The sequence below is a fragment of the Chiloscyllium plagiosum genome, unplaced genomic scaffold, assembly GCF_037043375.1.
Source record: "Chiloscyllium plagiosum isolate Xiang-an unplaced genomic scaffold, Cpla_swu_hap1 HiC_scaffold_27, whole genome shotgun sequence".
NCBI lineage: Eukaryota > Metazoa > Chordata > Chondrichthyes > Orectolobiformes > Hemiscylliidae > Chiloscyllium > Chiloscyllium plagiosum.
In genome coordinates this window covers 86,340,315-86,354,764 of record NW_028270165.1, presented here as the reverse complement: position 1 = coordinate 86,354,764, position 14,450 = coordinate 86,340,315, and the positions used below count along the sequence as shown (strand labels likewise).

Here is a 14,450-nt window from a genome sequence, read left to right as displayed (position 1 = left end):
AAACCATAGCCACAAAGTTTTTATAACAGCCAACAATATCAGATATAGACCATATGAAGCAACAGATGTTTACATTTGAAATCAATGCGCCAATCCCTTAAATACTGCTCAGTTCCATGAGAAACTACCCTTATAATTCTGAACATGAGGAAAGAAGTAAACCTTTTCCAGGGTGCAAACTCTATACGTGCCAAACTGAGGGAATACACAAGGAAAATATCTTTGAGAGGGACAGAGAGCATCTGAGCACCTTTGGAGAGCCTGCTCCCTCCATGGAGCCACTCCAGTTGCTACAAGTGAACAGTCTCCACCCCCAGCACACCCCGCCACGCCTCTCTCTCCCCCGCTCCCAGGATGAGGAATGGAAAGGGGGAGACATTGCTTTGCTCCCAGATGTGACCCAGAGGGAGGGAGTTTCACTCTGAAATTGACAGGGCTACCTCCACATTGTGACATCCACAATGGGGTGGGCGGGGGGAGGGGGGGGGGGTGGGGCGGGCGCATTGCGCCTGCGCTGCCCTGCAGCTGAGGCACATGGGGAGGGGAGGACACTTTGCAAACTCCTTTCACTCTTCTCCACGTCAATGCAGTTTGAGTTCAAGCAAAGCATGGGGTTTAATTTTAGCTTTACAGTCTCAGAAGACGCCCACCTCTGTGAATCCAACACTTTACTCTCCCCTCCACTCCGTGGAAATATCGATTTGAGAGACTCCAGAGTTGGAGTTGCTACCATACCTGCTGTAGGGGGTTTGGTATAAGCTGTTTATTTTAATGAACCATTTCAATTCAACCTCATGCTTACCATTCAAATACTTATTTTACACAGAGGGTGGTTGATGTGTGGAATGAACCACCTCAGGAAGCTGTGGATGCGGGTACAATAAAAAGACATTTGTTTTAGTACATAAATAGGAAAGGTTTGGAGGGATACAGGCCAACAGCAGGCAGGAGAGACTGATTTAGTTTGGGATTATGGTTGGCATGGACTGGTTGGATCAAAGGTCCATGACCATGCTGTATGACTCGATGGTAAGTTCATAGTTCCTTGAAAGGGGAAACTATGTTCATAGACAGCATATTGAAGAAGGTGTTTGATATGCCTGCCTTTATTGGTCAGTGCACTGAGTGCAGGAGTCGGGAGGTCATGTTGGGACTGTAGAAGACATTGGTTAGGCCACGTTTGGAGTATTGCATGCAATTCTGGTACCAGCGATCCCACCCTGACACACCATAAACCAGAGATAGTGACTGAAATTGACTCTGATACAAAATCAAATCATTAAATTGCTGCAGTGCAGAAAGAGGCCATTTGTCTCATTGAATGCATTGGGTATAGCAGTTGGGAGGTCATGTTGTAGCTGTACAGGACATTGGTTCGGCCACTTTTGGATTATTGCATTCGATTCTGGTCTCCCGACTATAGGATAGGAACGATGTTGTGAAACTTGAAAGTGTGCAGAAAAGATTGATAAGGATGTCGCCAGGGTTGGAGGGTTTGTGGTATAAGGAGATCCTGAATAGGATGGGGCTGCTTCCCTGGAGTGTTGGAGGCTGAGGGGTGATCTTATGGACATTTATAAAATCATGAGGGGCACGGATAGAGTAAATAGGCTAGAAGAAGTGGTGGATGCTGGTACAATTACAACATTTAAAAGGCATCTGGATGAATGTGTGAATAGGAAAGGTTTGGAGGGATATGGGCTAAATGCTGGCAAATGGGACACTAGATTGATATAGGACATCTTGTCAGCATGGATGTGTTGGATCAAAAAGTCTATTTCCGTGCTATATATCTCTATGTCTATTTGATAACCGATGCTTTATTGCTGTTGATGTAAATATTGTTAGGGAGAGAGAATTCCTCAAGTAGGGGATGATAAGAATCCTGGGACACCCCTAATTTTGGTTTACTATCTAATGAACACACGTTAAGCACCAAATGTGCATTTATGTCTAATTTTGTTTCATTTTTCTTGTTTTATTCCCTGCTCCGATGACTCTCTCAGTCTGGATGGTTGTCAGGCTGAGAATATTGTGGATTGGGCCTTGATCGACTGAATGTTTTATTGCTCTGGAAGGTGTAAAAGGCGCTCAAAGTTTCAGCAGAAAGCCAGCTGAGCTGAGAACAAACAACATCTTACTCTGTAGGAACAGGGAGAAGAGGACAGAGAAATCAGGACCTGAAATCCGAGCTGACACCAGAGTACCATGTTGTTAGTGCTTTGATTAGCAGTGCCAACCCTCTACCTTTACCTCGCTTCCTATTCAACTTGAATGCCACGTACCCCCTCAATATTCAGATCCAATCCTTGTCATCCTGAAGCCATGTCCCTGTAAGGAGTCTCAGATCATCATTATTCTCTTCAATTTGTACAGTCAATTCATTCAGTTTTGTTACATTGCAGCACACATTCAGCCCTACAGTCTTCGGTTTCAATTCTTGTGTTCTGTTGAATCCAGTTTTGATTGATTAGATTCGATTCCCTACAGTGTGGAAACTGGCCCTTCGGCCCAACAGGTCCACACCGACACCCTGAAGAGTGACCCACCCAGACCCATTTCTTTCTGATTAATGAACCTAACACTAGGGAAAATTTAGCATGGTCATTTGACCTGACCTGCACATCTTTGGACTTTTACTTTCCGTGTCCCTTTCTATCATTCTCTGATGTTCATTTCCACATCACTACATTGCTCACCTGCCTTGATACGGATTGGCCATAAAAAATGCATGTTTATACATTCCCAGTAATAGAAGCAGGAGTAGGTCATTGAGCTACTCCACCATTCATAAAGATCATGGCTCATCAATCCATCGTCTCAGCTCCTCTTACCTGCATTATCCTGACTATCCTAAATTCACCTACCATACAAAATCCCATCGAACTATGTCTTGAATATGGCTGCTTCGACTGCTTCCTTGGGCAGAGAATTCCATAGATTCACCACTCTCTGGGAAAAGCAGTTCCTTCTCCTCTGTCTTAAACCTACTCCACCAAATCTTGTGACCTAGTCTCACTCACCGGCAGAAATGACTAGATAGGGTGGGTCTGGGTGGCATGCTCATCGGATGGGTCAGTGTGGACTTGATGGGACGAATGGCCTGCTTCCACGCTGTAGTGATTCTATGATTTACCGCAGTTGTGTTTGCCATGGACCGCAGCACCAGTACCTCCCACCTTCTGCAAATCGAAAGACAAGTCCCACCCTGCCCTCTTGTACGTGTGTTATCTAACTGCTTAATCATTTCTAGTGAATCCCAGCCCACACCTCCCGCTGATGCCAGTAACCTTTACAAAGCTGATGAGACAATGCTATACCTGCAGTACTGAACATTGTAAGGCTTCTAACGATACCAGTTACTGATTCACCACTCCCACTGATGAACAGCATTGGAAATACAATGTTGGAGGCTGAAAGAAATGAGCAGTTTAAAACAAAAACCCACCTAACCCTTCACTAGGCTCCCTGCTCAGCACACTTTACTTAAATCACTTCAACTCCACATTGCAACAAATTCCCACTTTCCACCAATATCCTGAATGTCCTCACTCACTCAGTTGCTGTCTCACAAATGAAAGATTTCATTGTAGCTTTCAGTAAGGACAAAACATCTTTGAAAGCTGCTTTGAAAGTCCAGTCTTCACAATGACACTTCTGCTTTCCTTCAGTCCAAATTGTCCGTGCTGACCAGATATTCCAAATTAACATCGTCTCATTTGTCAGCACATAACCCATACCCCTCTCAATTCTCCCTATTACCAGATGTCTTTTGAAATGCTTTAATTATACCAGTCTCCACCACTTCCTCTGGCAGCTCATTCTATACACACAACACCCTCTGTGTGAGAAAGGTTTGTGCAAAGTTCCTTTTAAATATTTCCCCTCTCACCTCAGACCTCTGACCACTAGTTTTGGACTCCCCTACTCTGGAGAAAAGATTTTGGCTATTCACCCTATCCATGCTCCTTATGAACTTCTATAAAGTCACCCCTCAGCCCCCAATGATCCAGAGAAAACAGCCCCAGCCTATTCAGCCTCTCCATATAGATCAAACCCTCCAACTCTGGCAATAGCCTTGTAAATCGTTTCCAAATCCATACAAAGGTTTGTAACACTTTTCCTGTAGCAGGGAAACCAGAACCGAATACAGTATTCCAAAAGTGGCCTAATCAATGTCCGGTACAGCCGCAACATGACCTCCCAACATCTGTATTGAAATGCACTGACCTATAAAAGCAAATATACCAAACACCTTCTTTGCTATCCTGTCAACCCGCGACTCCACTATGAACCAGCACTCCATGGTATGTTTATTCAACAACACTCCCCATTAAATGTGCAGATCCTTTTCTGATCTGCCTTTCCAAAATCCATATTTCAAAATGGGGTCAAGAAACGTATAAGCCGTGATTGAATGGTGGAGCAGATCTGATGGGCTAAATGGCTTAATTTCTGCGCCTATGTCGTATGGTCTCTTGCTGTCCTGGAGACAGTGAGAGAATTGGAAGCAGGAATAGGTCATTTGTCTTTCCAGCTGGCACCAGTATTGAACAGTTCATAACTGGATATAAATATACCTGCATCTAGATGGATAGCTAGGACTTTTTTCACTGGAGCATCAGAGGTTGAGAGGTGACCTTAGAGAGGATGATAAAATCATGAGAGGTATAGATGAGGTGAACGGCAGGTATTCTTTCCCTCGTGTGGGTGGTTCAAGATGAGGGAGCAAATTTTGAAGGTGAAGAAAGAAATATTTTAAAAAGACATGAGGGGCACCTTTTTTTAAGATAAAGAGTAGTTTGTGTGAGGAATCAATGTCCAGAGGAGTTGCTGGATGCAGGTACAGTTACAATGTTTAAAAGACATTTGGATAAGTACATGAATAGGAAAGGTTCAGAGGGGTATAGGCCAATCATTGGCAGGTGGGACCAGTTTAGTTTCAGAACACCGCCAGCATGGACTAGTTGGACTGAATGGTCTGTTTCTGTGCTGTTCGACTCTGTAACTGTTCTGTACTGGTTTTAAAACCATTTTCTTGCCTTCTCCCATAACTTCTTTGTTCTTCAAAGTCACATGAACTCAGCCTTGAATACATTCAATAACCGACCTAACTGCAGGAAGACATCCCCACTTCTGAACTCAATTCCTCTTGCTGATATACCACTTGCTTTGCTCATTGCTTGCTGCACTTTCTGACAACTGGCAGTGACTGGTGTAGAAGGACACTGAGGCCCCTTGGTTTATCCACACATCACTCCTGATGAAGGGCTCGTGCCCGAAACGTCGACTCTCCTCCTCCTCAGTTGCTGCCTGACCGATTGTGGTTTTCCAGCGCCACAATATTCAACTCTGATCTCCAGCATCTCACTTTCGCCACATCTCAACATATCACCATTTAAATAATGCACCTCCTTTCTGCTATTTTGTTTACACTGCAAAGGCTAGAACTTCACATTGTGGTACTGCATTTGCCATGTGTTTGCAAGTTGACACACAGACCTGGATCAACTTTTCCAGAGTCTGGCCCCTCCCTCGGTTCACTCTTGAACCCCAGAATGAAAACGTGGTGAGAAAAACACTGTTGTACTCACAAATGTTAGACAGAGGAAGGAAGTTACAGTCTGAGGTGAAGTTTAACCTTATGCAGAGAGAAAAGAACAGCAGCAGCAGCTTCAGAGCTCACGGTCCAACCTCCGCGTTTCCACAATGGCCGGCTCTGATTGACAGGAGGACCAGACTCCTTCCGGTCCTCCAACGTTCTCCACTGCTCCATGGAAAGCAGCTCGCGCGCCATTTCTGCGGACACCCAAGAGTATGCGCAGTGCTTTGCTGACACTGGCGGTCATGCGCAGTACTTGCTGTCACCGCGGAGCATGCTCAGTGTACAGGAATTTGTTACAAATTTTAAAGTTAAAAATCACAAAGCACCTGGTGATAGTCCAACAGACTTATTTGGAAGCACTAGCTTTCGGAGCCCTGCTCCTTCATCAGCTGATTGTAGAGTATAACATCGTAAGACACAGAATTTATGATCTTGTGATCTTATATTCCACAACCACCTGATGAAGGAGCGGCGCTCCGAAAGCGAGTGCTTCCAAACAAGCCGATTGGACTGTAACCTGGTGTTGTGTGATTTTTAACTTCGTACACCTTAGTCCAACACGGGCACCTCCCGATCATGACAAATATTAAGCCTCCAAATGCGAATACGAGAGAAAAATGACGAAGCTATTTTATTTTGCCGATTTTTTTCCCCCTGTGCCTCCACATTTTATTTATTTTGCATTTTGTCAGGCTGCTCAACGTTTCTGCCTTTTCCGCAGGGTAGAGGTATTCCAAAACTAGATGATAAAGGTTTAGGGTGTGGGGGAAAGATTTTAAAAGATCTAAAAGTCGAGGAATAGAACATTCACCCCTTGCTGGGCGAAAGTGAGGACTGCAGATGCTGGAGATTAGGGTCGAGAGTGTGGTGCTGGAAAAGCACAACAGGTCAGGGAGCATCCGAGGAGCAGGAGACTCGACGTTTCGGGCAAAACCCTTCGTCAGGAAATAGCCATGGGGAACTGCAGGGCTGTAGCGTAAACGAGTGAGTCTAAGTGGAATGCTGTTGGGAAAGTCGGTGTGAATGGCCTGTAGGGATGATATGGTTCCACTGCCTTAGCCACGCGTATTTTGAGAAATGTGGGAGGAGTGGGTTCCAGTTCGTTGGACACTGACACGAGTCCTGGAGAAGGTGGCATTTGTGCTGTCTCTCTCTTCACATTCTGGCCCCCTGTCCATTTTCTCCCCATCCACTGCCCCCTGCCTATTCTCTCTCCTCACACTGCACCCTCTATTCTCTCCCCCAGCCCTCTGAACCCCAGTCTGTTCCCCTGTCCATTTCCCTCCCTTCTCCACCACCACCAGAAACCCCTTCACCCTCTCCATCCCCACAATCGTCCTTTCTCGTGCCTCAGCCCTCTTTGATCGCTGTATGAAGTCTTTCTCAGGGAAGAGAGAGAATGGATGGTGATGACTTTACCTGGGAAACACGGCATGTGAGAAATAGCTGATTTTTAAAATTGAGGATAACTAATATCAAATATTCAGAAACTTCGTTACAGTAGGGAAGAATGTTATTTTTTTTTTTCAAAACAAAAGCTGCACAAATCTTTCTGAAACTTGCATTGATGTATGTGCAGTTAGGCCACAACAAAGGACAGGCTGTAAGGAGTGAATGAGTGAATAAAAGACAAGTCCAACCTTGCTCTCGAGGAGAAAATGAAAAATGCAGATGCTGGAGATCAGAGTCGAGAGTGTGGTGTTGGAAAAGCACAGCAGGTCCGGCAGCATCCAAGGAGCAGGAGAATCGACGTTTCCTGCATCGACACTTGGCACTCGGCCATCGCTCCTTCAATCCCCCTGTGATGGCGCGTGAACTCGCTGGTGCTTCCGCAGGTGGGAGGAGCAGGTGAATCCCTTCCGGCACATGCAGCAGGTGAATAGCCTCTCTCCAGGGTGGAGCCGCTGGTGGGTCAGCAGTGCAGCTGACTGAGTGAAACCTCTCCCGTACATGGGGCAGTGAATGGCTTCTCTCCCTTGTGGACCCTCTCGTGCGTCTCCAGATGGCTGATCCGACTGAAGCCCTTCCTACACACTGAGCAGGAGAATGGCCTCTCCCGGTGTGAATGCGTCTGTGGGTTTCCAGCAGGGATGGGGAAGGGAATCCATTCCCACAGACCCCATATTTCCAACGTTTCCCCTTTGGATGGAGCTTTCCTTGTGTTGCTCTGGGATTGAAATTACAAACAGAACGGGTACATAGCCTTTCCCACCTTGAGGGGTGAGACTTTGATTCCTCCAAGCTGAGTAAATGGTTTGAAGCACTTTTCACAGTCAGCGCACTGAATCTCCCTCACTCGGTGTCTCAGTATTCTTCCTGCCACAGGACTGTCCAAAAGCTCTCAAACAAACAAAAGCAAACATGCCTTCTTGATTGGAATGGCTGCTGATATTCAAGTCCCAATGGATCAAGTGGCTCTGTCAGAAGTTGTTGTATCATTTGCTGTAAGATTTCTTTCTGCACGTCTTCCTGCAAAGAAAAATCACAAAATAAGTGATCACTGTCAGTACAGTTAATGAACATAACATAGGTGGCAATTCCTGTAGATTGCCAGATGTCTGCTGATCACATATTATCCAGGCCACAGAAACCTGAAAACACTCATGCAGCCAGATAGCCTGGGTTGTGCATGGAGGAAAAGTTCATTTCAGTGACAATAACATGGAACAAACTGCCTACAAAGATGCTGGAAATGGAGCTGAATCAAGGATATGAAAATGAAATGTTAAGACTGGTTGAGAAAAGAAAGGCAGTAAAATTGCTGAATGACTTCCTGCTGACCTATTAAATAAAAAATTATGACAAAAAAGGACGTAACTCCATTCCTACATTAGACGGTGAATAATAATTACAAAGAAACTTTTACAACAGCCAACAATATCAGATATACACCATATTGAACAAAGAACAAAGAAAGTTTACAGCCCAGGAACAGGCCCTTCAAGCCTGAGCCGATCCAAATGTACTGTCTGAACCTGTCGGTCAATTCCTAAGCATCTGTATCCCTCTACTCCCCACCCACTCATGCATTTATCCAAATGTATCTTTCATGAATCGAGGGTGCCTGCCTCTACCACCTCTGCTGGCAACGCGTTCCAAACGCCCACCATCCTCTGTGTGAAGTAAAACGCGTTTTTGCTTTGAATAAGTGCTGCCCTTGCCGCGTTCATTGTAACGGGAGCTCTGCCCCATCCCTGATTCAGGCAGTCGAATCTCGTTAACTGAAGCTGCTTTTTGAGAATATTGACTGGCCGTTTTTGCACAAGGCAGTATAAGAAACAAGGGCTCATCCGGGATTTGAACGCGGGATCTCTCGCATGCCCACGCACCAGAACGCCCGAAGCAAGAATCATACCCCTAGACCAACGAGCCACAGGCCCCAGGCGTCTTACATTTTTTGAGCAATGTGCCAATCCCGTAAATACTGTTCAGTTCCTTGTGAATCTCACCTTTTCGTTGTGAACATGAGGAAAGGAGCAATCCTTTTCTAAGGTGCAAACTGTATACGTGCCAAACTGAGGGAATACGCAAGCAAAATAGCTTTAAGAGAGATAGAAAGTATTTGAGCACCTTTGGAGTGTCTGCTCCCTCCCTGGATTCACTCCGGTTGCGACAAGTGAACAGTGTTCCGACCACCCCGACCACCCCTTCCCCCTCGCTGCTGGAGGATGGTATATGGAAAGGGGGAGACATTGCTTGGCTCCCAGATGTTGCCCAGAGGGAGGGAGTTTCACGCTGAAACTGACAGGGCTGCATCCGCATTGTGACGTCAACAATGGAGGGCGGGCCGGACAGCTGCTCTGCAGTTGAGGCACGTGTGGAGGGGAGGACACTTTGCAAATCCCACTCTCCTCTAAGTCAATGCAGTTTGAGTTCAAGCAAAGCAAGGGGTTTAAATATACTTTAGAAAACCTCCTTTGTGCCGTGGGAAAACTCCGGCCGCGGGAAATGCAGTATTACAGATTCATAGTAACCTTCCTACCCTCCAACCTCCAACCCTGGCAACATCCTTGTAAATATTTTCTGCACCTTTTCTAGATTCACAACATCTTTCCGATAGGAAGCAGACCAAAATTACATGCAATATTCCAAACGTGGCCTGACCACTGTTCTGTACAGTGGCAGCATGAGCTCCCAACATCTATCCTCGATGCTCTGACCAACAAAGGAAAGCACACCAAACGCCTTCTTTACTATCTAATCTGCCTGCGTCTCTACTTTTAAGGAACTATCAACCTGAACTCCAAGGTCTCTTTGTTCAGCAACACTTCCAAGGAACTTACCATTAAGTGTAAAAGTCCTGCTCTGATTTGTTTTTCCAAAATGCAGCACCTCATATTTATCTACATTAACCTCCAACTGCCATTCCTCAGCCCATTGGCCCATCTGCACAAGGTCCCGTTGTGATCTGAGGTAACCTTCTTTACTGTCCACTTCGCCTCCAATTTTGGTGTCATCTACAAACTTGCGAACTATACCTCCTCCGTTTGCATACAAATCATTTATATAAATGACAAAAAGTAGCGGACCCAGCATCAATCCTTGTGACACACCATTGGTCACAGGCCTTCAGTCTGAAAAGCAACCCTCCATCACCACCCTCTGTCTTCTGCCTTCTAGCCAGTTCTGTATCCAAATGGTTAGTTGTCCCTGCATGCCATGAGGTTAGACCTTGCTCACCAGTCTCCCATGAGGAACCTTGATGAACGCCTTCCTGAAGTCCAGAGAGATCAAGTCCATCGCTCTGCCCTCATCAATCCACTTTGTTACTTCTTCAAAAAACCCAATCATGTTCATGAGACATGATTTCCCAAGCAGAAAGCCATGCTGACTATCTCTAATCAATTCTTGCCTTTCCAAATACATGTAAATCCTGTCTCTTAGGATTCTCTCCAAAAACTTGCCTATCACGGATGTCAGGTTCACTGGTCTATAGTTTCCTGGCTTTTCCTTACCACCTTTCTTAAATAGCGGCAACACATTAGCCACCCTCTAGCCTTCCGGCACCTCACCTGTGACTATTAATGATACAAATATCTCAGCAAGAGGCCCAGCAATCACTTCCCCAGTTTCCCATAGAGTTCTAGCGTACTCCTGATCAGGTCCTTGGGATTTATCCACTTTTATGCATATCAAGATATCCAGCAATTTCTCATCTGTAATATGGGCATTTTTTCAACATGTCACCATCTACTTTCTCACATTCTATATCTTGCATGCCCTTCTCCACAGTAAACACTGGTGCACAATATCCGTTCAGTATCCCGCACCCCCCGGCCCATCTACTGCAGCTCCACATAAAGGCCGCCTTGCTGATCTTTCCGGGGCCGTATTCTCTCCCTTGTTATCCTTTTGTCCTTAATGTATTTATAAAATCCCTTTGGATTATCCATGACTCTATTTGCCAAAGCTATCTCATGTCCCCTTTTTGCCCTGATGATATCCCTCTTAAGTATGCTCATACTGCCTTTGTACTCTAAGGATTCACTCGATCTCTCTGCTGATACCTGATATAGAACATAGAACATAGAAGAATACAGCGCAGTACAGGCCCTTTGGCCCTCGATGTTGCGCCGATCCAAGCCCACCTAACCTATACTAACCCACTATCCTCCATATACCTCTCCAATGCCCGCTTAAATGCCCATAAAGAGGGAGAGTCCACCACTGCTACTGGCAGGGCATTCCATGAACTTACGACTCGCTGAGTGAAGAACCTACCCCTAACTTCAGTCCTATATCTACCCCCCCTTAATTTAAAGCTATGCCCCCTTGTAATACCCGACTCCATACGCGGGAAAAGGTTCACACTGTCAACCCTATCTAACCCCCTAATCATCTTGTACACCTCAATCAAGTCACCCCTAAACCTTCTTTTCTCTAATGAAAACAGCCCCAAGTGTCTCAGTCTTTCCTCATACGATCTTCCTTCCATACCAGGCAACATCCTGGTAAACCTCCTCTGCACCCGTTCCAGTGCCTCCACATCCTTCCTATAGTATGGCGACCAAAACTGCACACAATATTCCAGATGCGGCCGCACCAGAGTCTTATACAACTGCATCATGACCTCAGGACTCCGGAACTCAATTCCTCTACCAATAAAAGCCAGTACGCCATATGCCTTCCTCACCGCACTATTTACCTGGGTGGCAACTTTCAGAGATCTGTGTACATGGACACCAAGATCCCTCTGCTCATCCACACTACCAAGTATCCGACCATTAGCCCAGTACCCCATCTTTTTGTTATTCTTCCCAAAGTGAATCACCTCACACTTAGCTACATTGAATTCCATTTGCCACCTTTCTGCCCAGTTCTGCAGCTTCTCTATATCCTGCTGTAACCTGCCATATCCTTCCTCAATGTCAACAACTCCTCCGACTTTCGTATCATCCGCAAACTTGCTCACCCAACCTTCTAACCCCTCTTCCAGGTCATTTATAAAAATGACAAACAGCAGTGGTCCCAAAACAGATCCTTGCGGAACACCGCTAGTGACGGCACTCCATGAAGAAACTTTGCCATCAACTACTACCCTCTGTCTTCTTCCATCCAGCCAATTCCTAATCCAAACCTCCAACTCACCCTCAATGCCATATCTCCGTATTTCCTGCAGTAGCCTACCATGGGGAACCTTATCAAACGCCTTACTAAAATCCATATATACCACTACTCCCGCTTTCCCCTCATCAACCTCCTTCGTCACCTTTTCAAAGAATTCAATAAGGTTTGTGAGGCACGACCTGCCCTTCACAAAACCATGCTGACTATCCTTGATCACATTATTCCTATCCAGATGTGCATAAATCCTATCCCTTACAATTCTCTCTAAGACTTTGCCCACAACAGAAGTGAGACTCACCGGCCTATAGTTACTAGGGTTATCCCTACTCCCCTTTTTGAACAAGGGAACCACATTTGCTATCCTCGAACAAGGGAACCACATTTGCTATATGTGCATCCTTCTTTATCTTAACCAATATCTCATTTTCTCTAGTCATCCAGCATTCCCCAACCTACCAGCCTTTCCTTTCCCCCCAACAGGAATATAGTCTACATCAGACAATCACCTGATGAAGGAGCATCGCTCCAAAAGCTCGTGTGCTTCCAAGTAAATCTGTTGGACTATAACCTGGTGTTGTGTGATTTTTAACTTTGTGCACCCCAGTCCAACACCAGCATCTCCGATTCAGGAATATACTGTATCTGGACTCTTGTTATCTCATATTTGAAGGCTTCCCATTTTCCAGCAGTCCTTTAACCTGCGAACATCTGCCCCCAATCAGCTTTTGAAAGATCTTGCCTAATACCTGAGTCTTCCTCCAATTTAGAACTTCAACTTTTAGATCTGATATATTATTTTCAATCACTATTCTAATGTTCATAGCATTATAGTTGCTGGCCCTTAGGTTTTGCACCCTCGCCAGTATGTACATCCATATTGTGAATTAGAAAATGTCCTTGGACACACTTAACAAATTCCTATATTTGGCAGACAGGTAAATAGGCAGGAGTTATACCTTGGGTCCACTCTTTCTTCATTCCCATCAACCCTAACCCCATTCCCACCCCAATAGTCCAACGGCACTTTCCCCTGCAACTGCCGAATGTGTGACACCAGCCCATTTACTTGCTCCCTCCTCACTATCCAAGGGCCCAAACTTACCTTCCAGGTGAAGCAGCACTTTACCTGCACTTCCCACAACCCAGTCTACTGCATTTGCTGCTCATAATGTGGTCTCATCTACATTGGGGAAAACGAAGCATAAACTGGGTGACTGCTGCACAAAACATCTACGTTCTACCTGCAAAAAAGACCCTGAGGTTCCGGTTGCCTGCCAATTCCACACCCCACCCTGTTCCCTGGCCAACATCTCTGTCTCAGGTTTGCTGTCGTGTTCCAGCGAAGCTCAGCACCAGCAGAACGAAGAGCACCGAATATTACACTTGGGGACCATACAAACATCTGGTCCCAATATCGAATTCAATAATTCTAGGGCCTGAAATCCATAGTATCCTCGTCCCTTCCACACACACTATCTCCTGCATATAAACCAACGTTTTCCCAATCACCATCAGTTCTGTGGAAGGGTCACCGGCAACTCCTGTTCTTTGTTTCTGATACACAGCATCCACAGTTCTTTCTCCTTTTTATTGAGGTAGAGTTGGAAATTGTTTCGAGAGACAGAAGGAGAGGAGGGAGAGACAGAACACACATGAACTGTTGATCTCCCTTGTTTCTCAGAACGTAAAATCATTGCAGTGCGATCACTTCCCTTAAGCATGAATAAAGGGTGCAGGGTATGCGTAAGCTTGTGGCGCAACGGTAGTGCGTCTGACTCCAGATCAGAAGGTTGCGTGTTCAAATCACGTCAGGCTCACTAACGTCAACTTCTTACATTTCAAATCAATAAAGGAGTACGTTTCCTCCGAATATCTGTTGAGCCAAATATTCTTTGCGGAAACGTTCGATCACTCTCGTCTGACGGCCTCTCTCCACATGAATGGTGAGCCGAAACTTGATGAACGGCGTCAGTAAAATCCAATGCCGGACACTGATTTGGTTCAATCGATTTTTTTGCCAAGCGTAATTCACCGAGAGGATGCTGCTTTGTGAAACAGCGTGGGGAATTACTGCAGGGCCTCCTGTGCATGGGACACACCGCGAACGGATGTGTTTCACCTTCACCAGTTTATTCCTATCTCGGAGAAGAGGGGTTTGATGATTCGGATCATAGCAGCCAGACAGAGGACAGGAGAAGAGCACTCAGACCTTCACAAGCTTGTCACCACAGCTGGGTCACCGTGGCCCGTGTATCAGTATGGGATAGTGAGCTGCATC

At 45.7% G+C, this 14,450-nt stretch overlaps 1 non-coding gene across 1 annotated transcript; it reads left to right on the top strand.

Annotated features, from left to right (window-relative positions):
• Positions 1 to 13,917: 13,917 nt before the first annotated feature.
• Positions 13,918 to 13,989, top strand: trnaw-cca (transfer RNA tryptophan (anticodon CCA)). The gene has a single exon. It is a non-coding gene; the product is annotated as a tRNA-Trp (tRNA).
• Positions 13,990 to 14,450: the final 461 nt, after the last annotated feature.